The sequence below is a fragment of the Macaca thibetana genome, chromosome 5 (assembly GCF_024542745.1).
Source record: "Macaca thibetana thibetana isolate TM-01 chromosome 5, ASM2454274v1, whole genome shotgun sequence".
Lineage (NCBI taxonomy): Eukaryota > Metazoa > Chordata > Mammalia > Primates > Cercopithecidae > Macaca > Macaca thibetana.
In genome coordinates this window covers 135,441,576-135,467,570 of record NC_065582.1, presented here as the reverse complement: position 1 = coordinate 135,467,570, position 25,995 = coordinate 135,441,576, and the positions used below count along the sequence as shown (strand labels likewise).

The 25,995-nt window shown below is 41.6% G+C and overlaps 1 protein-coding gene and 2 pseudogenes across 3 annotated transcripts in view; all 3 read right to left on the bottom strand.

Annotated features, from left to right (window-relative positions):
• MRPS18C (mitochondrial ribosomal protein S18C) overlaps positions 1-25,995 on the bottom strand; it is an 856,900-nt gene that overhangs the window by 211,417 nt on the left and 619,488 nt on the right. The gene's annotated exons all lie outside the window — the stretch shown is intronic.
• On the bottom strand, positions 696-1,702 carry LOC126954449 (aminomethyltransferase, mitochondrial-like; annotated as a pseudogene).
• On the bottom strand, positions 16,623-17,233 carry LOC126954448 (translationally-controlled tumor protein-like; annotated as a pseudogene).

The following is a 25,995-nucleotide window of genomic DNA, read 5'->3' as shown; positions in this document are numbered from 1 at the left end:
CTAAGGCAACTGGTTAGCAATACGTTCCTGCTGCCCTGTATTGTAAATATGCCCACGCTTCTTGTCTTTGGTGGTTAAACGCAGTCACTCTGACTCTGCCTCTCTGGATTCTCTGGGATTCCATTTCTTTGTAAATAAACCTGAGTTAAAAATAACTTTATGGCTGGGTGTGGCGGTTCATGTGGTGGCGCATGCCTGTGAGTCATTCCTCATTCACAGTAGGGACAATTTGCATTTATGGAAAGCAAACTGGAGGGGTGGCCTGAGCCCACACTGCCCATGGTAATGACTCCTTGCAATGCGAATAACCAAGGTGAGGCAGGTTGGGCAGGTTTTATCCTCCCCACAAAGGCAAGCCTTTGTTCCACAGCCGGCACCTGGCAGAGTGGGAGAGATGGCAGAACCAGAGCTTCTCATTTCCCTCCATCAGGCTAGAGTAGGTCAGTGGGATCATGGACCGAAAGAAGACATTGAATGGGCTGGTCTGTCACTCAGAAATGGGGTCCTGGAGCTGGAGTGGCATGGGTTGGGTGGGGAGAGTAGGTGGTATGACCCCCCCAACCAGACAACTAGAACCAACCTCCCCCTTAGCTGCCCACCCCCAGTGAGTTCTGCCTCAGCTTCCTGCGAAAGCCCTTGTAGGATGCCCTCTAGGGCAAGACTTCTGGAGGGGGTGGCCCTGCCCTGAGCCATCCTCACCTGAGGGCAGAGCAGTTCATGGATGCAAAGGGCATCTTGCTGACCGCGCCCATCTGCTGCTTCTGCCACACCTCTACCAGCAGCATTGTCCCTGGCTGACCACTGGCAGGGCATGTAACCCATTGCCACATTCTTCTTCAGGTTGGGCAAGGGACAGCCACTGGTCACAGTACCAGTCATGGACCCTCAATGCTCAGGTGGGACTGTGTGCCTGCATCAGGGCCCCCTCACACATCAACCCCACAAGCCTCCACTGCACTTCCCCTTCAGCTGGGGACCAGTGACCTTGGCTCCAGGGAAGTCAAGAGCAGCTCGGTGGCACTTCCCCAATGTCCAACTGAGGCTGCCCTCCACAGGGGTAGTGTGTTCATCAGTGTCACTCCCATACAGCCAGAGGCCCGCCTCCAGGCACAAGCTGCCAGCACTGCCAGCTTCGCCTCTGGGTTTTTCAGAAAAGCTGATGCCGGGTGAACTGCCCCCACTGCTGGCACCAAGATGTCCATGCCATTCTCTCCTGTGCAGCCATAGTGGGTAAGGTGCCGGCCAGACATGTCAAACACCTCCATCACAGCACTAGTCATGAAGGCAGTTTCCTCAGGCCAGCTGCCGCGCCGGCCTATAGCACCTGAGCCACAGGGGGCCCTTGCAGGGCTAGCAGGGCAGTATTTACCACCTCCAGGCCTACATCTCTGCCCTGCCTCTGAAGTTCTCTGACCTTGACCTGCATGAAGGCCAAGTCTTTTTCCCAGCAGCCAGTGTTGGACATCACATATAGATGCCCCTCAGAAGTGCTGGTCACAATCAAGTCATCGGTAAATAGCAACAGTGTCCTCTGGTTTGGCCTTAGCTTGGCAATGTCTCCAACCACTAGACTCTGCGTCAGCTTCACCGGGTCGCCACCATGTATCTTGGTCTGTGCACAACTAAGTGGATGACACAAGACAGGAGGGAATGCCTGCAGGAGAAAACCCCGATGGGCCACTGTGCTCACAGCCCACTGCATTGTCCCCTTTGATGGGTGCAGATGGTGCACAGAGGCCACCACTCTGCCACACACGCTGGGAGATGTAGTTCTTAGCATATTTAAACACCAGCAAAAACTAGTTATTAAAGGGAACAGGTAAGTATATAGATAAACTTAATGCACAGGAAGTGAGGAACTCTTTTTTAGACTTTCTTTCGAACACTGCCCATGGAGTGCCTTTTTCTTTAAAAAAAAATTATTGCTCTCTCTTTTTTTTTTTTTTTAAATTATACTTGAAGTTCTAGGGTACATGTGCACAATGTGCAGGTTTGTTACATAGGTATACATGTGCCATGTTGATTTACTGCACCCATTAACTGGTCATTTACATTAGGTATTTCTCCTAATGCTATCCCTCCCCCAGGCCCCCAATCCATGACAGGCCCCGGTGTGTGATGTTCCCCACCCTGTGTCCAAGTGTTCTCATTGTTCAGTTCCCACCTGAGTGAGAACATGCGGTGTTTGGTTTTCCGTCCTTGTGATAGTTTGCTCAGAATGATGGTTTCCAGCTTTATCCATGTCCCCGCAAAGGACACGAACTCATCCTTTTTTATGGCTGCATAGTATTCCATGGTATATATGTGCCACATTTTCTTAATCCAGTCTATTGTTGATGGACATTTGGGTTGGTTCCAAGTCTTTGCTATTGTGAATAGTGCTGCAATAAACACATGTGTACAACATGTCTTTATATTAGCATGATTTATAATCCTTTGGGTATATACCCAGTAACAGGATCACTGGGTCAAATGGTATTTTTAGTTCTAGATCCTTGAGGAATCGCCACACTATCTTCCACAATGGTTGAACTAGTTTACAGTCCCACCAACAGTGTAAAAGTGTTTCCATTTCTCCACTTCCTCTCCAGCATCTGTTGTTTCTGACTTTTTAATGATTGCCATTCTAACTGGTATAAGATGGTATCTCATTGTGATTTTGATTTGCATTTCTCTGACGGCCAGTGATGATGAGCATTTTTTCATGTATCTGTTGGCTGCATAAATGTCTTCTTTTGAGAAATGTCTGTTCATATGCTTTGCCCACTTTTTGTTGGAATTGTTTGTTTTATTTTCTTGTAAATTTGTGTAAGTTCTTTGTAGATTCTGGATATTAGCCCTTTGTCAGATGGATAGATTGCAAAAATTTTCTCCCATTGTGTAGGTTGCCTATTCACTCTGATGGTAGTTTCTTTTGCTGTGCAGAAGCTCTTTAGTTGAATTAGATCCCATTTGTCTATTTTGGCTTTTGTTGCCGTTGCTTTTGGTGTTTTAGTCTTGAAGTCCTTGCCCATGTCTATGTCCTGAATGGTATTGCCTAGGTTTTCTTCTAGGGTTTTTATGGTTTCAGGTCTAATATTTAAGTCTTTAATCCATCTTGAATACATTTTTGTATAACGTGTAAGGAAGGGATCCAGTTTCAGCTTTCTACATATGCCTAGCCAGTTTTCCCAGCACCGTTTGTTAAATAGGGAACTCTTTCCCTATTTCTTGTTTTTGTCAGGTTTGTCAAAGATCAGATGGTTGTAGATGTGTGGTGTTATTTCTGAGGCCTCTGTTCTGTTCCATTGGTCTATATCTCTGTTTTGCTACCAGTACCATGCTGTTTTGGTTACTATAGCCTTGTAGTATAGTTTGAAGTCAGGTAGCGTGATGCCTCCAGCTTTGTTCTTTTTGCTTAGGATTGTCTTGGCAATGCAGGCTCTTTTTTGGTTCCATATGAACTTTAGTTTTTTTTCCAATTCTGTGAAGAAAGTCATTGGTAGCTTGATGGAGATGGCATTGAATCTATAAATTACCTTGGGCAGTATGGCCATTTTCACAATATTGATTCTTCCTATCCATGAGCATGGAATGTTTTTCCATTTGTTTGTGTCCTCCTTTATTTCATTGAGCAGTGGCTTGTAGTTCTCCTTGAAGAGGTGCTTCACATCCCTTGTAAGTTGGATTCCTAGGAATATTATTCTCTTTGTAGCAATTGTGAAAGGGAGTTCACTCGTGATTTGGCTCTCTGTTTGTCTGTTATTGGTGTATAGGAATGCTTGTGATTTTTGCACATTGATTTTGTATCCTGAGACTTTGCTGAAGTTGCTTATCAGCTTAAGAAGATTTTGGGCTGAGACAATGGGGTTTTCTAAATATACAATCATGTCATCTGCACACAGGGACAATTTGACTTCCTCTTTTCCTAATTGAATACCTTTTATTTCTTTCTCCTGCCCGTTGCCCTGGCCAGAACTTCCAACACTATGTTGAATAGGAGTGGTGAGAGAGGGCATCCCTGTCTTCTGCTAGTTTTCAAAGGGAATGCTTCCAGTTTTTGCCCATTCAGTATGATATTGGCTGTGGGGTTGTCATAAATAGCTCTTATTATTTTGAGATACCTTCCATCAATACCTAGTTTATTGAGAGTTTTTAGCATGAAGGGCTATTGAATTTTGTGGAAGGCTTTTCTGTATCTATTGAGATAATCATGTGATTTTTGTCTTTAGTTCTGTCTATGTGATGGATTACATTTATTGATCTGCATATGTTGAACCAGCGTTGCATCCCAGTGATGAAGCCAACTTGATTGTGGTGGATAAGCTTTTTGATGTGCTGCTGGATTTGAAAGGAATGAGGCACATCCCCCATATATCTCCCACCTTCCTAAGCCCAGCACAAACACATTCCTCCATATTTCTCTCAAACTTCAGAAAAACACCACCTAGGAAATCCCCAATAAGGACACAGCGGGAACCAATAAAAAATGCTAAATGTGCTGTAACCGAGAGAATTACCTTGTTCCCCTGTAACTTTACATATCCTGTTTACATCGGGCTATAAAAAGCAAGCACTCGCATTGTTCGGGGCCCTCTTGTATGCTGTGGAATGGAGGGACCAAGTTCGAACTTGCAGTAAAGATCCTTGCCGCTTGGCTTTGACTCTGGACTCTGGTGGTCTTCTTCGGGGAGCAAACGGTCTGGGCATAACAGATTCAGTTTGCCAGTCTTTTATTGAGGATTTTCTCATTGATGTTCATCAGGAATATTGGTCTAAAATTCTCTTTTTTGTTGTGTCTCTGCCAGACTTTGGTATCAGGATGATGCTGGCCTCATAAAATGAATTAGGGAGGATTCCCTCTTTTTCTATCTATTGGAATAGTTTCAGAAGGAATGGTACCAGCTCCTCTTTGTACCTCTGGTAGAATTCGGCTGTGAATCCTTCTGGTCCTGGACTTTTTTTGGTTGGTAGGCTATTAATTATTGCCTCAATTTCAGAGCCTGTTATTGGTCTATTCAGAGATTGAACGTCTTCCTGGTTTAGTCTTGGGAGGGTGTATGCATCCAGGAATTTATCCATTTCTTCTAGATTTTCTAGTTTATTTGCATAGAGGGGTTTATAGTATTCTCTGATGGTAGTTTGTATCTCTGTGGGATCAGTGGTGATATCCCCTTTATCATTTTTTATTACATCTATTTGATTCTTCTCTCTTTTCATCTTTATTGTCTTGCTAGCGGTCTATTTGAAGGGGTGGCCTGCCCCTCTACACCTGTGGGTGTTTCCCGTTAGGTGGAACGAGAGACTTGAGAAAAGAAATGAGACACACAGACAAAGTATAGAGAAAGAAAAAGTGGGCCCAGGGGACCGGCGCTCAGCATACAGAGGACCCACGCCGGCACCGGTCTCTGAGTTCCCTTAGTATTTATTGATAATTATCTTTACCATCTTAAAGAAAAGGAAGTGGCAGGATAATAGGATCATTATAGGGAGAAAGTCAGCAGTAAGACATATGAATAAAGTTCTCTGTGACATGAATAAGTTTAAGGAAAAGTGCTGTGCCTTGATATGCATATATAAACATCTCCATAAACCTTTTTAGTGCACAAAGAGCAGCATTGCGCCAGCAAGTCCCGCCTTTCGCCCTAAGGCGGTTTTCTCCTTTCTCAGTAAACAGAACATACAATCGGGTTTTACACCAAGATGTTCCATTGCCCAGGGACGGGTAGGAGACAAATGCTTTTCTCTATCTCAACTGCCAACAACCGCCAAGAGGCCTTCTTTCCTCTTGTACTAGTCCTCCTCAGCACAGACCCTTCACGGGTGTCAGGCTGGGGGACGATCAGGTCTTTCCCTTCCCACGAGGCCATATTTCAGACTATCACATGGGGAGAAACCTTGGACAATACCTAGCTTTCCTAGGCAGAGGTCCCTGCGACCTTTGGCAGTGTGCGTGTCCCTGGGTACTTGAGATTAAGAGAATGGTGATGACTTTTAACCAGCAAGCTGCCTTCAGGCACAGCCCAAAATCCTTTAAACCTTGAGTCACCATAGCACATGTCTCTTGCAAGGACAAGATTGGGGGTAGAGTCACAGATTAACAGCATCTCAAATACAGAACAAAAATGGAGTCTCTTATGTCTACTTCTCTCTATATAGACACAGTAACAGTCTGATCTTTCTTTCTTTTCCCCACACTATTAATTTTGTTGATCTTTTCTAAAAACCAGCTCCTGGATTCATTGATTTTTTGAAGGGTTTTTGTGTCTCTGTCTCCTTCAGTTCTGCTGTGATCTTAGTTATTTCTTGCCTTCTGCTAGCTTTTGAATTTGTTTGCTCTTGCTTCTCTAGTTCTTTTAATTGTGATGTTAGGGTGTTGATTTTAGATCTTTCCTGCTTTCTCTTGTGGGCATTTTAGGGCTATAAATTTCCCTCTACACACTGCTTTAAATGTGTCCCAGAGATTCTGGTAAGTTGTGTCTTTATTTTCATTGGTTTCAAAGAACATCTTTATTTCTGCCTTCATTTCATTATGTAGTCATTAAGGAGCAGGTTGTTCAGTTTCCATGTAGTTGAGCAGTTTTGAGTGAGTTTCTTAATCGTGAGTTCTAATTTGATTGCACTGTGGTCTGAGAGAAACTTTGTTGTGATTTCTGTTCTTTTACATTTGCTGAAGAGTGCTTTACCTCCAACTATGTGACCAATTTTGGAATACGTGTGATGTGGTGCTGAGAAGAATGTATATTCTGTTGATTTGGGGTGGAGAGTTCTGTAGATGTCTATTAGGTCTGCTTGGTACAGAGCTGAGTTCAAGTCCTGGATATCCTTGCTAACTTTTTGTCTCATGGATCTGTCTAATATTGACAGTGGGGTGTTAAAGTCTCCCATTATTATTGTGTGGGAGTCTAAGTCTCTTTGTAGGTCTCTAAGGACTTGCTTTATGAATCTGGGTACTCCTGTATTGGGTGCATATATATTTAGGAAAGTTAGCTCTTCTTGTTGAATTGATCCCTTTACCATTATGTAATGGCCTTCTTTGTCTCGTTTGATCTTTGTTATTTTAAAGTCTGTTTTATCAGAGACTAGGATTGCAACCCCTGCTTTTTTTTGCTTTCCATTTGCTTGGTAGATCTTCCTCCATCCCTTTATTTTGAGCCTATGTGTGTCTCTGCACATGAGATGGGTCTCCTGAATACAGCAAACTGATGGGTCTTGACTGTTCATCCAATCTGCCAGTCTGTGTCTTTTAATTGGGGCTTGTAGCCCATTCACATTTAAGGTTAATATTGTTATGTGTGAATTTCATCCTGTCATTTTGATGTTAGCTGGTTATTTTGCCTGTTTGTTGATGCGATTTCTTCCTAGCATTGATGGTCTTTACAGTTTGGCATGTTTTTGCAGTGGCTGGTACTGGTTGCTCCTTTCCATGTTTAGTGCTTCCTTCAGGGTCTCTTGTAAGACAGGCCTGGTGGTGACAAAAATCTCAGTGTTTGCTTGTCTGTAAAGAATTTTATTTCTCCTTCACTTATGAAACTTAGTTTGGCTGGATATGAAATTCTTGGTTGAAAATCCTTTTCTTTAAGAATGTTGAATATTGGCCCCCACTCTCTTCTGGCTTGTAGAGTTTCTGCCAAGAGATCCACTGTTAGTCTGATGGGCTTCCCTTCGTGGGTAACCCAACCTTTCTCTCTGGCTGCCCTTAACATTTTTTCCTTCATTTCAACCTTGGTGAATCTGACAATTATGTGTCTTGGGGTTGCTCTTCTTGAGGAGTATCTTTGTGGTGTTCTCTGTATTTCTTGAATTTGAATGTTGGCCTGCCTTGCTAGGTTGGGGAAGTTCTCCTGAATAATATCCTGAAGTGTGTGTTCCAACTTGGGTCCATTCTCCCTGTCACTTTCAGGTACACCAATCAAACTTTACTTTGGTCTTTTCGCATAGTCCCATATTTCTTGGCGGCTTTGTTCATTTCTTTTTGCTCTTTTTTCTCTAAACTTCTCTCACTTTATTTCATTAATTTGAACTTCAATCACTGATACCCTTTCTTCCACTTGATCGAATTGGTTACTAAAGCTTGTGCTTGTGTCACGTAGTTCTCGTGCCATAGTTTTCAGCTCCATCAGGTCATTTAAGGTCTTCTCTACACTGTTTATTCTAGTTAGTCATTTGTCTAATCTTTTCTCAAGGTTTTTAGCTTCCTTGTGATGAGTTCAAACATCCTCCTTTAGCTCGGAGAAGTTTGTTATTACCAACATTCTGAAGCCTACTTCTGTCAACTAGTCAAAGTCATTCTCTGTCCTGCTTTGTTCCATTGTTGGCGAGGAGTTGCAGTCCTTTGGAGGAGAAGAAGTGCTCTGGTTTTTAGAATTTTCAGCTTTTCTGCTCTGGTTTCTCCCATCTTTGTGGTTTTATCTACCTTTGGTCTTTGATGTTGGTGACCTACAGATGGGGTTTTGGTGTGGATGTCCTTTTTGTTGATGTTGATGCTATTCCTTTCTGTTTGCTAGTTTTCCTTCTAACAGTCAGGTCCCTCAGCTGCAGGTCTGTTGGAGTTTGCTGGGGGTCCACTCCAGACCTTGTGTGCCTGAGTAGCAGCAGTGGAGGCTCAGTTGGAAATGCAGAAATCAGCCATCTTCTGTGTCAGTCACACTGTGAGCTGCAGACCAGAGCTATTCCTATTTGGCCATCTCGGAACGGGAAAAACTCTTTTTTTGTTTTTAACCCCATTTATTCCTTCATGTAGGAAGACTGATAGTTAAATGTCTAAAAGGCAGACAACAGATAAAGGCCAAGAGAAAAGTAATTTTTTTTTTTATCCTGGCATCACAGGCTTAATCATGTCAAGTTTCAAAAAAACCCCAGCAGCCATCTGACCCTGTTCCTGCAGTTAACTTGTGGAAGGGTAGTGTCAAGAGTGATAAAGTGTAAGAGTATTTACCTGTGGTTTCCTTCTTAAAATAAAGTGGAGGCCAGGCACAGTGGCTCACACCTGTAATGCCAGAGCTTTGGGAGGCCAAGGCAGGAAGATCCCTTGAGGCCAGGGGCTCAAGACCAACCTGGACAACATGGCAAGACCTCATCTCTACAAAAATTTAAAAATTAGCTGGGTGAGGTGATGCATGTCTGTAGTCCTAGCTACTTGGGAGACTGAGGCAGGAAGATCATTTGAGCTCAGGTGTTTGAGGTTACAGTGAGCTATGATTGGCTCATTTTACTCCAACCTGGACAATAGAGTGAGACTCTATCTTTTTTAAAAAATTAATTAATTAATTAATTAAAACAATAAAATAAAGTGAAGAAGATTCAACGTCCCACTATCTAAGGTCTGTCAAGAGAAACAGATAATAGGGAAATGATAACAGCTGGCACCCACAGAGTGCCACTTACTACGTGCCAGGTGCTGTCCTAAGCACCCTACATCTGCCAACTCATTATTCAGATGAGGGAACTGAAAGAATCTTTGCTTTCAACCATCAGTTATATTGCCTTTTCACAGGCAAAGCAACTGCAGTTATATTGCAATTTTCAATTGCATCTGCAATCAGATGCAAAGGAATTGCTAAAGACTCAGTAGTTGAGGGCTATCTTTTGATCCAGGACCAAAGCAAAGAAGAACTACTTTCATTTATAACAAGGGCCCAGATGCAGAAGTAGACCTCTCAGACAGTGTGGTGTGAGAGCAGTATGGGATGGCAAAAATAGGATCCAGGCCATCCTGGAAATAGTCCCCTGACCACAGAAGTGAATTGTTACCATCAGTGCCTTAGAAAGGAAGAAGGAGCGACTGACATCAGGACTTCAGAATTGCATCAAGTTCAGAATAGATGCAGTCATTCTTTACTTCTTTTGTTGTCTTCACGAAATCGTGAATTATGAAATTCCTCTGGGAATATTTATATGTTGATACCTGCACAAAATAGACCCTACCTAGTAATAATCATCTCTATTTTGGTGCATAGTTTTCTGTATTTCCTGTGTGCATGTGTGTGTGTGTGTGCATGTGTATGTGAGTGTGTGTGTGTGGTATGAATGTTTTCAATATGCATAAAGGGCCTGGACAATGTGATATATGCATGTTTGTTACTTTTAACCTAGAAATAGGAATTTAGCATTTGAAGTGCCCTAATCAGGAATATACTCTCCAGGACAGGTTTGAAATTTTTTTTTTTTTTTTTTTGAGATGGAGTCTCACTCTGTCGCCCAGGCTAGAGTGCAGTGGTGTGATCTCGGCTCACTGCAAGCTTCGCCTCCCAGGTTCATGCCATTCTCCTGCCTCAGCCTCCCGAATAGCTGGGACTACAGGCACCTGCCACCACGCCTGGCTAGTTTTTTGTATTTTTTTAGTAGAGACGGGGTTTCACCGTGTTAGCCAGGATGGTCTCGATCTCCTGACCTCGTGATCCGCCCATCTCGGCCTCCCAAAGTGCTGGGATTACAGGCATGAGCCACCATGCGTGGCCTTGAAATGTTTTTCTCAGATCTCCACATTCCAGAGGACCTATTACAAGTGGTTTGACTATTGCTATCTCAATGTACGAGTTGTTAATATACTTTTTAAATGATAGAAATAGTTTTTAGTTGGCAAAATATGTGGTGTTTAAAATATGTGGATTAGCCAGGCACAGTGGCGTGTGTGTGTGTGATACTACTCAGAAGGCTGAGGTGGGAGGATTCTTTGAATGCAGGAGGTTTTTGTCTGTTTGTTTTTGTTTTTGTTTTGTAGAGATGGTGTCTTGCTATGTTGCCCAGGCTGGTCTCAAACTCCTGGCCTCAAGCAATCCTCCTGCCTTGGCTTCCCAAAACACTGGGATTATAAGAATGAACCACCATGCCCAGCCAAGCCCAGAAGTTTGAATCCTGCCTGGGCAACATAGCAAGACCCCATGTCTAAAAAAAAAATAAACTTAAATTTAAAAAATAAAATGTGTGAGGCCAGGCGCAGTGGCTCACGCTTGCAATCCCAGCACTTTGGGAGGCCAAGGTGAGCGAATCACGAGGTCAGGAGATTGAGACCATCCTGGCTAACACGGTGAAACCCTATCTCTACTAAAAATACAAAAAATTAGCCGAGCGTGGTGGCGGGCGCCTGTAGTCCCAGCTACTCGGGAGGCTGAGACAGGAGAACGACATGAACCCGGGAGGCAGAGGTTGCAGTGAGCCGAGATCGTACCACTGCACTCCAGCCTGGGTGACAGAGCAAGACTCCGTATAAAAATAAATAAATAAATAAAAATGAAATAAAATATGTGGATTAATGAGCAATACTGTAGAAGAATTTGTGTCCTTATATGTATAGGAGAGCATAAAATTTATGAGCCCAGCTGCCCATCTATATCTTTCAGAGTGGTCTTCATGGCTTAGACTCTGATTTGGACCTGAAGATTCTCGTACCTATTCTGAATAGTAAGTGAGCTTAACTTGCCTCTAGAATATTATTGCATCTGCCTTGATTAATTCTTTCCTGAAAGATACTTGGCAGTGTGCCAATGGTAGAGACAACCAGCTTTCTACCAGATAGTCCATTCTCCTCTTCTTCCTAGGGGCTTGGCTACCCCACCCATCCAGCTCACCTAAGAGATAGCTGTAGTCATGTGGCTAAGTTTCACCCGATGGCATGTGAATAGAAGAATGTATACCTAGATTTCTGGGCCTACACCTTAAGAACATGAATATGCCTCTCCTGAGGCATATTCCCTTCTTGTTCCCTTCCTGCCATTTGGTTGGCTAGAACTTTACTATGCAGACAACAAAAGGCCCAGCCAGTAGTGCAGAATCATGCTGGAAGGAACCTGAGCCCCTGAGTGGCTCATGAAGCAGACCACCTGCCACCTTGGAACATTCACCTCGGTCTCTTGCTTTAAACCGCTGTGTTATTATTACAGCAGCTTTTCCTTATCTCAACTGATACAGTGCCTAAGGAACTGAGCTGAGCTTGTAAGAAGAGGATGCCTGCTTGCTAATGATGACAGAGGTAGCAGAATTCCATCTAGGGCTGGATACCAGGGTAACATGCCAAAATTTAGTGAGTTTGGAGGGAACAGCAACACAAAGCCCTACCCTATCTCTTACATGTAGAGGCCTTCAGCTTCTCCCAGTAAGAATCTAACAGGTGTTTTAAAATGCAGACTTTGTTCACAGCTAATATTTTACACTACAGTGAAAATGGAAAGCCTTTCTTCTAAGATCAGAACAACACAAAGATGTCCATTCTTGCCACCTATATTCAACATATAGTATTGGAAATCCTAGCTACAGCAATTAAGCAAGAGAAAGAAATAAAAGACATCCCCCAAATAGGAAAGGGAGAAGTTAAGTTACACCTGTTTGCAGATAACATGTCCTTATATATAGAAAACCCCAGAGACTCCCCCCAAAATCTGTTAAGATAAACAAATATAGTAAAGTTGTAGGATACAAAATCAATACACTGAAAACTATTAAAAAATCATTAGAAAAATAGAAGAAGACACAAATAATTGGAAAGATAGCTCATGCTCATTGACTAGAAGGATAAAAGTTGTTAAAATGTCCATATTACCCAAAGTGGTCTATACAATGGCATACTATTCATCTACGTCTGGGTGCCTTAGACCACAGAATTATCTGCCCAAACCACTTGGAGCCTATTTACAGGGCCAGTACAGCCTCTTTCCTGATTAAGTCCTCCTAAGGGCAGACTGCACAGCTGGAGTACACAACCCTAGAGGCTAAGGAAGCCCGGGGACACACATTTTATGAAGTGGGTGTGGTTACAGCTTAGCTGTGCAGCATCAGGTGTCCACACATGTGTCCACAAAGCCCTTTGCGGTGTAGGATGGGGCATAGGTAGAAATAACAAAGGAACTGCCCTCAGACCAGGGATGGGCAGCCAGGGAGCCAGCTAGCTCCATAATCTGGAGACCCCAAGGAGTCTGAGAATTCTAAATAGGATCCTGCCCTTCCAGATCATTATAAAAGTATATTTGTCAAGATGTGAGGGTAGAACATATTTTATTTAACAGCTTGTTACAAATATTTAGACCTGGCCGGACACGGTGGCTCACACTTGTAATCCCAGCACTTTGGGAGGCCGAGGCAGACAAGTCACTTAAAGTCAGGAGACCAGCCTGGCCAACATGGTGAAACCCTGTCTCTACTGAAAATACAAAAAAAAAAAAAAAAAAAAAAAATTAGCTGGGCATGGTGGTGGGCACCTGTAATCTCAGCTACTCAGGAGGCTGAGGCAGGAGAATCACTTGAACCCAGGAGCAGAGGTCGTAGTGAGCCAAGATCGCGCCACTGCATTCCAACCTGGGTGACAAAGCAAGACTCTGTCTCAAAATAAATAAATAAATATTCAGACCAATGTTATGTTGGCTTCTAGGTCCAAAGCAAGACTTTGTCTCAAAATAAATAAATAAATATTCAGACCAATGTTATGTTGGCTTCTTGCCCCAGACCTAGAGGTGTTGAGGGAAACAGGCTCCCAGAGGAAAGATGGCATTGGTGAGCCCTGATTTATAGCATGTGCCAGTTTACACGATATAAATACCCATCGGTGATTTTGCACTATCCACGTGATGTCATTGAACGTGGAATTGACCCAGTTGGCTCTCTTGAGCCAGTATGAACAGGCCAAAACTCATAAATAGTGGGGGCTGGTGTCCTAGTCTGTTCCTGCTGCTAACAAAACAGCTGAGACTGGGTAATTTATAACAACATGCATTCAATACTGACAGCTCTGGACACTGAGAAGTCCAAGATCAAAGCACCAGCAGGTTCTGTGTCTAATGAGGGTTCAGGCTCAGCTTCCAAGATGGAGCCTTGAATACTGTGTCTTCACATGGTGGAAGGCAGAAGGGCAAAAAGGGCAAATACTGTGTGAAGCCTTTTTTATAAGGCATAAATCCCATTCACACGCAAGGAGCCCTCATGACTTAATCACCTCCCGAAGAACACACCCCTTGATATTATATATTGGTGACTAAGTTTCAACGTATGATTTTGGGGCACACATTCAGACCATAGCCACCATACTGGCCCTGCATTCTATCCTCTTGCTTGCTTCTCTTCTTCTTATCCAACTTTTTCTCTTCCCTCCTTTTCCATTTCTTTTCCCTCTTAGGAACAACATGGCTTCTTCTCCAGAATGTGCACAATAATTCTGTAACTATCTTCTGTTGCTTGAGCCGGACCTTGGTGTTATCCTTTACCCTCACTGGTTCTTTAAAGGTCTTTTTTTTTAGGATTTCAGGAATGTTGTCATTGATACATAATAATTATACAAATGACTGATATTTTGATACATGCATACAATGTATAATGATCAAATCAGAGTATTAGGATATCCATCACTTCAAACATTTATCATTTCTTTGTGTTGGGAATATTTCAAATATTCTCTTCTGGATATTTTGAAATATACGATAAATTATTGTTAACTATAGTAACTTTACTCTGCTGTCAAATACTAGAACTTACTCCTTCTGTCTAGCTGTATGTTTGTACCCATTAACCAATTTCTCTTCATCTCCCTACCCACTACCCTCCCCAGCCTTCAGTAACTGTCATTCTACTCTCTACCTTCATGAGATCACCATTTTTATTCCCACATATGAATGAGAACATGTGATATTTGTCTTTCTGTGTTTGGCATATTTTATTTAACATAATGACCTTCAGTTCTATTCATTTTGCTGTGGATGATGGGATTTCTTTTTTTTTTTATGACCAAATAGTATTTCATTGTGTATATATATATATATATATATATATACACCACATTTTCCTTATCCATTTATCCATTGATGGATAGTGAAGTTGATTCCATATCTTGGCTATTGTGAATAATGATGCAAAAAAACAAGGGTACAGATATCTCTTGTATATACTGATTTCCTTTCCTTTGGATACCCAGTATTTGGATTGCTGCATCAAATAGTAGTTCCAGTTTTAGTTTTTTGAGAAACCGCCATACTGTTTTACATAATGGCTGTAACAAATTATCTTCTCACCAACAGTGTGTGAGTTTCCTTTTCTCCACATCCTCACCAGCATTATTTTTTTCTTTTTTATAATAGCCATTCTAATTGGGGTGAGACGTTATCTCATGGCTTTGATTTGCATTTCCCTGATGATTAGTGATGTTCAACATTTTTTTTCAAATACCTGTTGGCCATTTGTATGTCTTCCTTTTTTTGAGACATGGTCTTACTCTGTCACTCAGGCTGGAGTGCAGTGGCGTGATCACGGCTCACTGCAGGCTTGTTCTCCCAGCGTTAGCCTCCTAAGTAGCTGGGACCATAGGCATGTACCACCTCAAGTGATCTTCCCACCTCATCCTCCCAAATAGCAGGGACCACAGGCACATGCCACCATGCCTTTTTTTTTTTTTTTAATAGAGACAGGGTCTCACTATGTTGCCCAGGCTGGTCTTGAACTCCTGGGCCCAAGCAGTCCTCCTGCCTTGGCCTCCCAAAGTGCTGGGATTATAGGTGTGAGCCACCGTGCCCAGTTTGGATGTCTCCTTTTGAGAAATGTCCATTCAGATCCTATGCCCACTTTTTAAAGGGATTATTTGAGGGTATTTTTGTTTTATTTTGTTTTTGCTATTGAGTTGTTTGAGTTCCTTATATATTCTGGATATTAGTCCCTTGTCATATGAATAGTTTACAAGTATTTTCTCCCATTCTACAGGTTGTCTCTTGACTCTGTCTTTTCACTCTGTTGATTGTTTCATTTGCAGAGCAGAAGCTTTTTAGTTTAATATAGTCTCATTTGTCTATTTTTTGTTTTTGTTCCCTGTGTTTTTAAAGTCTTAGCCATAAAATCTTTCCCTAGGCCAATGTCCGAAAGCATTCTTCCTACATTTTGTTCTAGTAGTTTTGTGTTTCAGATCTTATGCTTAAGTCTTTATTGCATTTTGAGTTGATTTTATAAGTAGTGAGAGATAGGAGTCTAGTTTCATTCTTATGCATATGACTATCCAGTTTTCTCAGTATCATTTATCGAAGAGGGTGTTCCTTTCCCAGTGTATGTCCTTGGTGTCTTTGTCAAAATCAGTTTGCTGTAAGTACATGGAGTGTATTTCTGGTTCTCTATTCTGATCCATTGCTCTATATGTCTATGTGTATACCAATAGCATGTTGTTTTGGCTGCCATAGCTTTGTAGTGTGTTTTGAAGTCAGGTAGTGTGATGCCTCCAGCTTGGCTTTTGTTCAGTATTGCTTTGGCTATTCAGAGTCTTTTGTGGTGCCATACCAATTTTAGGGATTTTTTTTTTTTTTCTATTTCTGAAAAGAATGTCAGTGGTATTTCAATAGGAATTGCATTGAATCTGTAGATTGCTTTGGTAGTATGGTCATTTTAGCAATATTAACTCTACTGATCCATGAGCATGGTATGTTGTTCTGTTTTTGCGTTCTCTTCAATTTCATCAGTGTTTTACAGTTTTCCTTATAGAAGTCTTTCACCTCCTTAGTTAAATTTATTCCTAGGTATGTTCTTTCTTTCTTTCTTTAGCTATTATAAATGGAATTGCTTTTTTTTTTTTTTTTTTTTTTTTAGTTTAAGTACATTTTATTTTTAGACAGCCTGACATAGTTTTCTTAAAAACTGCCTTCACTCCAAATAAATCATAGTCAAAATAAATGAAGAGCTCAAGATTATATCAGTCCCATCCATCTTAAGTACTGGTGTTGTATGGATGACAAGCAGCAGCCAGTTATGATGACAGGTGATAGATCCAAAGAAATTGCCAACTTTGTTACCATTTTTTCCATTTCTAAATCATCCTTAAAGAAAATCATATATGAAGTCGTACCATTCTCATGGTAGTTCAGTAGGGCAACCATGCCATCTGGATTCATGTTTTCACCAGTACAGAACTGGAGTTTTTGAAATTAGCAAGGGTGTGCTTGATTGTTCTGTAACCTCTGTCACAGAACGTTTTACTCTTTCTGGTCTCTATTCTCCACATTTGCCTTTGATTGATTTCATGTAATCTTTGATGTACTTCTTGTAGGCTTCTTTTGTGAAGCTGGTTTCCTGTAAGTGAGGTTCCTGACAATATCAACACCAGTGATTACTGTGCTTTAGGTACCTTTGTTGTAGGGGGCCTTCAGCAGAGGCATTTCCACCAGTGAACAAGTCTTGAGTGTTACCTTCTGTCCTACTTACCATCTTTTCCTCCACCTCCAGGCAAGCCTGTCTGCAATCTCCCAAATCTTATACATGTTGGAGAACTGTTATGACTGATGATGCCAGGGTAGATAATCATGATAGTGGCTAAAGGGAGACCATGGGGGCACTAACTTAGCAGGAGCCTGGAGCTCAGAGTGAGTGCAGGGTAGCCAGAGTGGCACTAGGTGGGGAAGTGGGTGGAAATGCGGGATTGCTTTCTTGATTTCTTTTTAGTTAGTTCATCTTTGTTGTATGGAAACACTACTGATTTTTGTGTATTGGTTTTGTATCCTTCAACTGTACTGGATTTATTTATCATTTGTAAGAGTTTTTTGGTAGAGTCTTTAGGTTTTTCTAGGTATAAGATCATGTCATCTGTAAAGAGGGACACTTTCACTTCTTTTCCAACTTGGATTATGCCTTTATTTCTTCCTCTTTCCTAATCGATCGGGCTAGGACTTCCAGCACAATATTGAATAAGAATAGTAAAGGTGAGCATCATTGTCTTATTCCAGTTCTTGGAGGAAAGGCTTTCAGCTTTTCCCCAAGTGGTATGATGTTAGCTGTGGGTTTGTCATATATGGCCTTTGTTATTTTGAGGTATGTTTCTTTTACGCCTAACTTGTTGAGAGTTTTTATCATGAAGGATGTTAAATCTTATCAAATGCTTTTTCTGTGTTTATTGAGATAATCATATGGTTTTTGTCCTTCCTTTGGTTAATGTATCACATTTATTGATTTGCATATGTTGAACCATTTTTTGCATTCCTGGGATAAATCCCACTTGATCATAGTGTATTATATTTTTGATGTGTTGTTAGATTTAGTTTGCTGGTATTTTGATGAGGATTTTTACATCTATGTTCCTGAGAGGTATTTTTCTCTCATAGATTTCTTTTTTGTGTGTGTCCTTGTCTGGTTTTAGTATCAGATAATGCTGGCCTTACAGAATGAATTAGAAAGATTTCCGTCCTCTTTAATTTTTTGGAATGATTTGAGAAGAATTGGTGTTCTTTATAAGCTTGATAGAATTCAGCAGTAAAGTGATCCAGTTCTGGGCCTTTCTTTGTGGGGAGACTTTTTATTACTGATGTAATCTCATTATTGGTCTGTTCTGTGGGGAAAAGAAAGATATCAGACTGTTACTGTGTCTATATAGAAAGAAGTAGACACAAGAGACTCCATTTTGTTCTGTATTTGAGATGCTGTTAATCCGTGACCCTACCCCCAACCTTGTCCTTGCAAGAGACATGTGCTGTGGTGACTCAAGGTTTAATGGATTTTGGGCTGTGCAGGGTGTGCTTTGTTAAACAAGTGCCTGAAGGCAGTATGCTTGTGAAAAGTCATCACCATTCTCTTAATCTCAAGTACCCAGGGACACGTACACTGCCAAAGGTCGCAGGGACCTCTGCCTAGGAAAGCTAGGTATTGTCCAAGGTTTCTCCCCATGTGATAGTCTGAAATATGGCCTCGTGGGAAGGGAAAGACCTGATCATCCCCCAGCCTGACACCCGTGAAGGGTCTGTGCTGAGGAGGACTAGTATAAGAGGAAAGAAGGCCTCTTGGCAGTTGAGATAGAGAAAAGCATCTGTCTCCTACCCGTACCTGGGCAAAGGAACATCTGGTGTAAAACCCGATTGTATATTCTGTTTGCTGAGAAAGGAGAAAACCGCCTTAGGGCTGAAGGCGGGACGTGCCAGCGGCAATGCTGCTTTTTATGCACTAAAAAGGTTTATGGAGATATTTGCATATGCATATCAAGGCACAGCACTTTTCCTTAAACTTATTCATGTCACAGAGATCTTTATTCATATGTCTTACTGCTGACCTTCTCCCTACGATGATCCTATTATCCTGCCATTTCCGTTTTTCTAAGATGGTAAAGATAATGATCAATAAATACTAAGGGAACTCAGAGACCATTGCCAGCGCCGGTCCTCTGTATGCTGAGCACCGGTCCCCTGGGCCCACTTTTTCTTTCTCTATACTTTGTCTGTGTGTCTCATTTCTTTTCTCAAGTCTCTCGTTCCACCTAACGAGAAATGCCCACAGGTGTGGAGGGGCAGGCCACCCCTTCATGTTCAGGTTTTCTGTTTCTTCCTGGTTCAGTCTTATGAGGTAGTGTGTTTCCTGGTATTTAATCAATTCCCTCTAGGTTTCCTAGTTTTTGAGCATATAGTCGTTCATAATTCTCTCTGATGACCTTTTGCATTTCTGTGGTATCTGTTGTCATGTCTCCTTTTTCATTTCTGATTATGTTTATTTGGATCTTATCTCTTCTTTTCTTGGTTAATCTAGCTAGCAGTTTATCAATTTTGTTTTCCTTTGCAAAAAACCAACTTTTTGTCTCATCGATCTTTTGCCTCTTTCATTATTTATCATTGAGGTTTGGTGGTTTTCTGTAGTGGTAACATTTGATTCCTTTCTCGTTCTCATTTGTGTATCTGCTATGCCAGTGAGTTTTACACTCTTGTGTGTTTTCTTGATGGTAGAAATCATCCTTTCTGTTGTGTGCATCCATGTGAAGAGACACCAAACAGGTTTTGTGTGAGCAACAAACCTGCTTATTTCACCTGGGTGCAGGCGGGCTGAGTCCAAAAAGAGAGTCAGCAAAGGGAAATAGGGGTAGGGCTGTTTTATAGGATTTGGGTGAGTAGTGGAAAATTACAGTCAAAGGGGATTTTTCTCTTATGGGCAGGGGTGGGGGTCACAAGATGCTCAGTAGGGGAGGTTCTGAGCCAGGAGAAAGAATTTCACAAGGTTAATCGCTCAGTTAAGGTGGGGCAGGCACAAATCACAATGGTGGAATGTCATCAGTTAAGGTAGGAACTGGGCATTTTCACTTCTTTTGTGCATCTTCAGTTGCTTCAGGCCATCTGGATGTATATGTGAAGGTCATAGGGGATATGATGGCTTAGCTTGGGCTCAGAGGCCTGACACTTTTACTTCTAGATGAAGGACTCAAACATTTCTTGTAGGACTGGTCTAGTCATGATGAATTCCCTCAGTTTAAAGTATTTCTTTTAAACAAACTAACACTTTTCTCTAGAGAACTTCTTAGTGAATCTAAATCTCCTCCAACTTGTTCCATTGCAGATTGGCTTATATAATTTGATCTGAAGATAATTCATCAAGATGATCAACTCAAAACAGAGAAGATGTTAAGAAGCTTTTGAAACTATAAAGCAGTCCCACTACTGTTGTCCAAATTTATCAACTCTTTGCAAATTATGTATGAGTCAACACTACTGCTTACCTGGCTTCTACTTTATGAGTAACAGCTAAATAAATGAGTCTAACTTGGAGAAAATCAGTGTTCATTTTCTTTTGCAGTTGTCATCTGCAGCAGGACCTCACTTGAGTACTGCCTCTGAGCCTAGGTTCTGAAAGCTACTTTAAAATTCCCTCTTTAAGTTTGTCTGCTGAATGTTCTGTGACAAATTCCCTACTTCATCTCTCATGCTGAATATAGTCCCTGCAGGGATGCTATGTGGATACTTTAATTTTTTGGAATGATTTTTAAAGATTGGTGGTTTTTTGGTGATAATAATTGTTTTTATTTTGGTGAATATTTAACTTTAATCAGGTCTTCATTAAACTTAAACTAGTTGACTTCAATAGTCATGGAATGCCTTTAATACTCAAGAAAATAAAAAATAGGCTGGGTGTGGTGGCTTACGCCTGCAATCCCAGCATTTTGGGAGTCCAAGGCAAGAGGACTGTTTGAGCTCAGAAATTTGAGACCAGCCTGACCAACATGGCAAAATCCTATCTTTACTAAAAATAAAAAAATTAGCCAGGAATGGTGGCATGTGCCTGTAGTCCCAGCTACTGAGTATTGCTTGTGCCTGGGAGATCGAGGGTACATTGAGCCACTGCACTCCAACCTGGGTGACAGAGTGAGACCCTGTCTCAAAAAAAAACAAAAAAATAAAAAACAAACAAACCAAAAACTAAAACAAAACCAAACCAAAACCAAAACCAAAAAACTCAGGAAAACAAATATGAATATAAAATTCTAGAAAAATACTACAGCTCATATGTTAAATGTAAGTCAATAATAAAGTTTCTATGAAATGTGATCCCTTTTAAAAGACTTCTTCTTATGAATATAGGTTTCTTAGTGTATATTTCAAGAATATACAGTAAGACAGTTTGTTTCTGCCATCCCAAGTTACCTAAGATTAAAAACTATATTTTCTAAAATTTGGTTGCTGGTGAGGAGTTTGTCTTATCATACTTCTTCAGAATTTTTCTAGGCCAGTAATGCCTGTAATCTCAGCACTTTGGGAGACCAAAGTGGGAGGATCACTTGAACCCAGGAATTCAAGCCCTGGGCGACACAACAAGACCCTGCCACTCTATTTTTTTTTTTAATAAAAAATAAAACAAAAATTTGTTTTTCTGTAGCCTAAAGAAAAATAATTGCCTCCATTAGTATTACATTTCCAAGAAAAATTGTCTGCAAATAGTTTAATTTTAGATGATTAAGGTAGGGCTGGAAGGAGGATAAATTTGGCAGAGACGTAGGCTGCACATATTGATCTCAGTTTGTGTTAGGTGCATATGAACAAAAAAAATAGTTTCTTCATTTTATTAAAGCCCTATTTTTGCATCATTTCTAGTAATGTAGACACCAACATAAATGCTTGATCTCAGTCTCTCTTGATAATTACAAATCAACATATCTAATGCTTAAAATTACTATTGAATTAATGTAGAATTGTCAGGTCTTCATTAGAAGTAGTAAGTAGAATATAGAGATTGCTTAAATTTTTGAGTACTTATAATTTTGAAAAAAAGGAAAGAATATTCTATTCCTGCCAATTAGTATAGTCTTTAGCCTGATAAACAATGTCAATATATGTTATGATTTTAATTATAAACCCCCTGGAGACAGCAAGTGTGTTTATATTTTATTAGTCATTGTACTTAAGAAGTACCAAAGCTCTCTATTCTTAGTTCAGATTTTCTTTTGTTTGTGTGTTTGGTGTTTTTTTGTTTTTTTGTTTTTGTTTTTGTTTTTTTTTTTGATGAAGGTTAAGAGGAAGCTTTCTTTCTTACTTAAAGGTTTGTATGCTGGGCAGTTAGTTAATGGTACAGAAATCCCAGCTTTATTTGGGGGAACGAGAGAGCAGACAGGACATAGAGGTCTTATTGGCAGAACTGGCAAACAAAGTAGGGGATAATCTTTCATAGGATCATAGCCCCCAAACACAATCTAGTGAAATCTACACCTTGTTTCTAAGAAGGTTTTCACAAAGAGCTAATACTAAAGAATTGGAGTTACAGAATATGTGGTATTATCCATTCCAAATACAAACACATGGACATCTTTATTGGAGAAGTTTGTTCTACTCAAGAACATCTTAAAGATTTCTATTTTCAAGTCATTATTCTTTCCCACAGTCCCCTCCCAATAATTAGTCCAGAGGTAGGTCTGGGTTCCCGTGATGGCAGGATATTCAAATATCTCAAGATGGCTCATCATGTCATGAATGACACCTTAATTAATCACAGTCTTCAAATCAGGGGACACAGTGAGAATAAAGACTCCATGTTTCCTGATCTCAAAACAGACTTGAGAGTTAAGAGCATGGGAATGACAATTCTGTGAATTACCACTTGGTGCCCATTCATTTTTCTCTTCTGAGCAAAGTCCTCTCTTGTGAAATTCTAATACTTTGCATAGAATATTCAGAATTTCCAGACCTCATCATTGAAGATTTCTTTTGCCTTCACAGTGATAAATATGATGTAAGATTTGTGTTCCTGAGATCAAAGACAGGACCCACAAGGGGTCCCCTGTTCTACTACCAGGGCATCAACATTTGTTCTTGGTGTATCTTACATCAGCAATCTTTGAAATCCATTAGGTGAGGTCCTATATCCTTTGTATCAGTCATCATCCCCAGCACAGGTTAAACCTCAGATTTCTCAACTCTTGAGTGTCCTTGCCCTCAGGGAGGGTGACAGGATGTGGGGTTTCTTTCCAATGTTTTGGGACAAACTCATAGCAAAACTTGTCCACATCTTGTTGCAATCAGTTTGATCAAATAGTGTGGAACAAATCAGCCCTTCCTGATATCTTCTGGATCTGAGGCAACCATGTTCCTTATATGATGTCTGCAGTCAAAGGTTAGACTAGACTAGACAAAGGTTGGTTAGAAAACCAACCCTCAGCCGGGCGCTGTGGCTCAGGCCTGTAATCCCAGCACTTTGGGAGGCCGAGGCGGGCAGATCACGAGGTCAGGAGATCGAGACCATCCTGGCTAACATGGTGAAATCCCATCTCTACTAAAAATACAAAAAATTAGCCAGGAGTGGTGGTGGGCGCCTGTAGCCCCAGCTATTCGGGAGGCTGAGGCAGGAGAATGGCGTGAACCCGGGAGGTGGAGCTTGCAGTGAGCCGAGATGGTGCCACTGCACTCCAGCCTGGGCGACAGAGAGAGACTCCGTCTCAAAAAAAAAAAAAAGAAAAAGAAAAGAAAACCAACCCTCAACCACAGACCTTGGTAGTTTCACAACGGTTTTTTTTTTTTTTTTTTTTTTGAAACGGAGTCTCGCTCTGTCACCCAGGCTGGAGTGCAGTGGCCGGATCTCAGCTCACTGCAAGCTCCGCCTCCCGGGTTTACGCCATTCTCCGGCCTCAGCCTCCCGAGTAGCTGGGACTACAGGCGCCCGCCACCTCGCCCGGCTAGTTTTTTGTATTTCTTAATAGAGACGGGGTTTCACCGTGTTAGCCAGGATGGTCTCGATCTCCTGACCTCGTGATCCGCCCGTCTCGGCCTCCCAAAGTGCTGGGATTACAGGCTTGAGCCACCGCGCCCGGCCCACAACTGTTTTTAAATGATCTCTTACTGCCCTCTTCCTCTCCCTTGTCAATGGGGAAATGGTGGGAGTTTCTGGAGCAGAAGCCATAAGCTAATGAAATGTCATGAGGCTGAACACACTAATGTTAAGGTCTGTAGGCTTTATATCTGCAGTTCCAAAAGTCTGTCATCTCAGAGTATTAACATCCAGCTTTTTTTTTTTTTTTTTTCTTTTTTTTGTAGAGATGGGATTTCACCATATTGGCCAGGCTGGTCTTGAACTCCTGGCCTCAAGTGATCCACCTGTCTCGGCCTCCCAAAGTGCCCTGAACCAGTATGCCTAGCCAAGTGTGTCTCTCTTTAAATAACTCTCCCCCTTTTTTTCCTGTTCCACATCATCCTGTTTGAAAGACACAGATTTCATTTTGCAGCACTTCTCCCAAACACTTGACATCTTCCCTTTGGGAGTCTCTGTCCAGGGAACCTTATTATTTAGGAAAAATTTTTAGATGTGTCTTACCAAAGTCTCAGATATATTTCTAATGATGGCCAACTCTCCCTGTCATGAACTCTAGAATAACCTGATCACTTTTGCCCATGGGTTTCTGTCACTTCTACTTCTCAGACTAGTTCCTTCTTGTGGCCAGCATTTGGTGCTTACTTCCTCCACTTTCTGTGAAGACTCTCATTTAGTTAAAAAAAAAAAAAATTACTGATGCCATGGAGCATAGTATTTGTGGAGAAAAAGGACCTAAGAAGTCAGCCCCTCTCACTTGTTATATGAGGCATCTAAAGTTCTAAGGACACAGATGTTTGCCCAAGGTCATGTAGTTAATAAATATCATCTCTATCAGGCCACTTCGTATGATTGGGCAGGATGTTTATTACCAAAAAGCAACCACCTGAGGGGTGAGTAGGGACTGAAATCCAGTCTGTGCTCCTCTTGCCTTGCCACGCTGTGAGTCCTGCTTAGGATTGTATGCCACCCCCCACCACCAGAGAAAAAGGCCTCTCTGTAATTTTTATAAAGGCACTATTTGGCTAATACTGACGCTAATCTATATGTAAACCTTTCTTCCAATTATCTCAAAACTAAGTGTTAGAAAAAAGTTAATTAGGAAGAAATTTTGCATTTTTATTTTTAAGGAATTAGTATCCTATAACTTTTATGTTCCTAACAATTCTTACTACATCTTTTTCAAATACTGTGTGTGAATTCTTAAGCAATCTTGGCATTCACAGATTGGGTTGTTTGTTTGTTTGTAGAGACGGGGTCTCACTATGTTGCCTAGGCTGGTCTCAGACTCCTGGGCTCAAGCAGTTCTCCCACCTCAGCCTCCCAAAGTGCTGGGATTACAGGCATAAGCCACCATACCTCGCCAGATTTGATCATATTTGCTTCACCTACTCAAATTATGGGGATGGGATACAGGTCCAGGCTAGGGTCTTGGGATCCAGGACTCTGCTTGAGAATGAGAAGGGCTGCCCCAGGATCAGAGGGTGGAACCAAAGAGAGACTTAAGCCCCCACTCACACAAGGGCAGCTTTCTGTCTCATACAAAGGACCTAGTCCAAGGAGACAAGAAGTTAATCCCAAGGGAAAAGTCTGGAGTAGAGGACAGGACAGAGAGAGTAGTTCAGAGGCAGAGCTTGGAAAGATTTTCTGAGACAAAGGTTTCCTGGGAAGTGTTCTTTTGTAGGGGCCTCCTGTGTGCTTTGGATAAAACTGAAAAGTTCAAAAGGCCTAGTCAGTCTGCAGAGCTCCGAGTCAATGCAATAATGCCACTGGAGGTCAAGAAGAGGCAATGACATCAGAGACCAACGCCCTGGTTTCAGTGAGACAAAACACTGAAACCAGAGCCCAACAAGAGCCCACTGGGCCAAACAAAAGCCCACTGTGAACCAGTCACAACCCCGCCAATGCCAGGTGAGTGCGTAAACTTTCCCTCTCCCAGAGGCCATCTTGGCTAACAGAAGGGGAGAGAAGAAAATGCCTAAAAAGCGGAGCATGTCCCCAAAAGAGATTAGGTTAACCCCAAAGTAG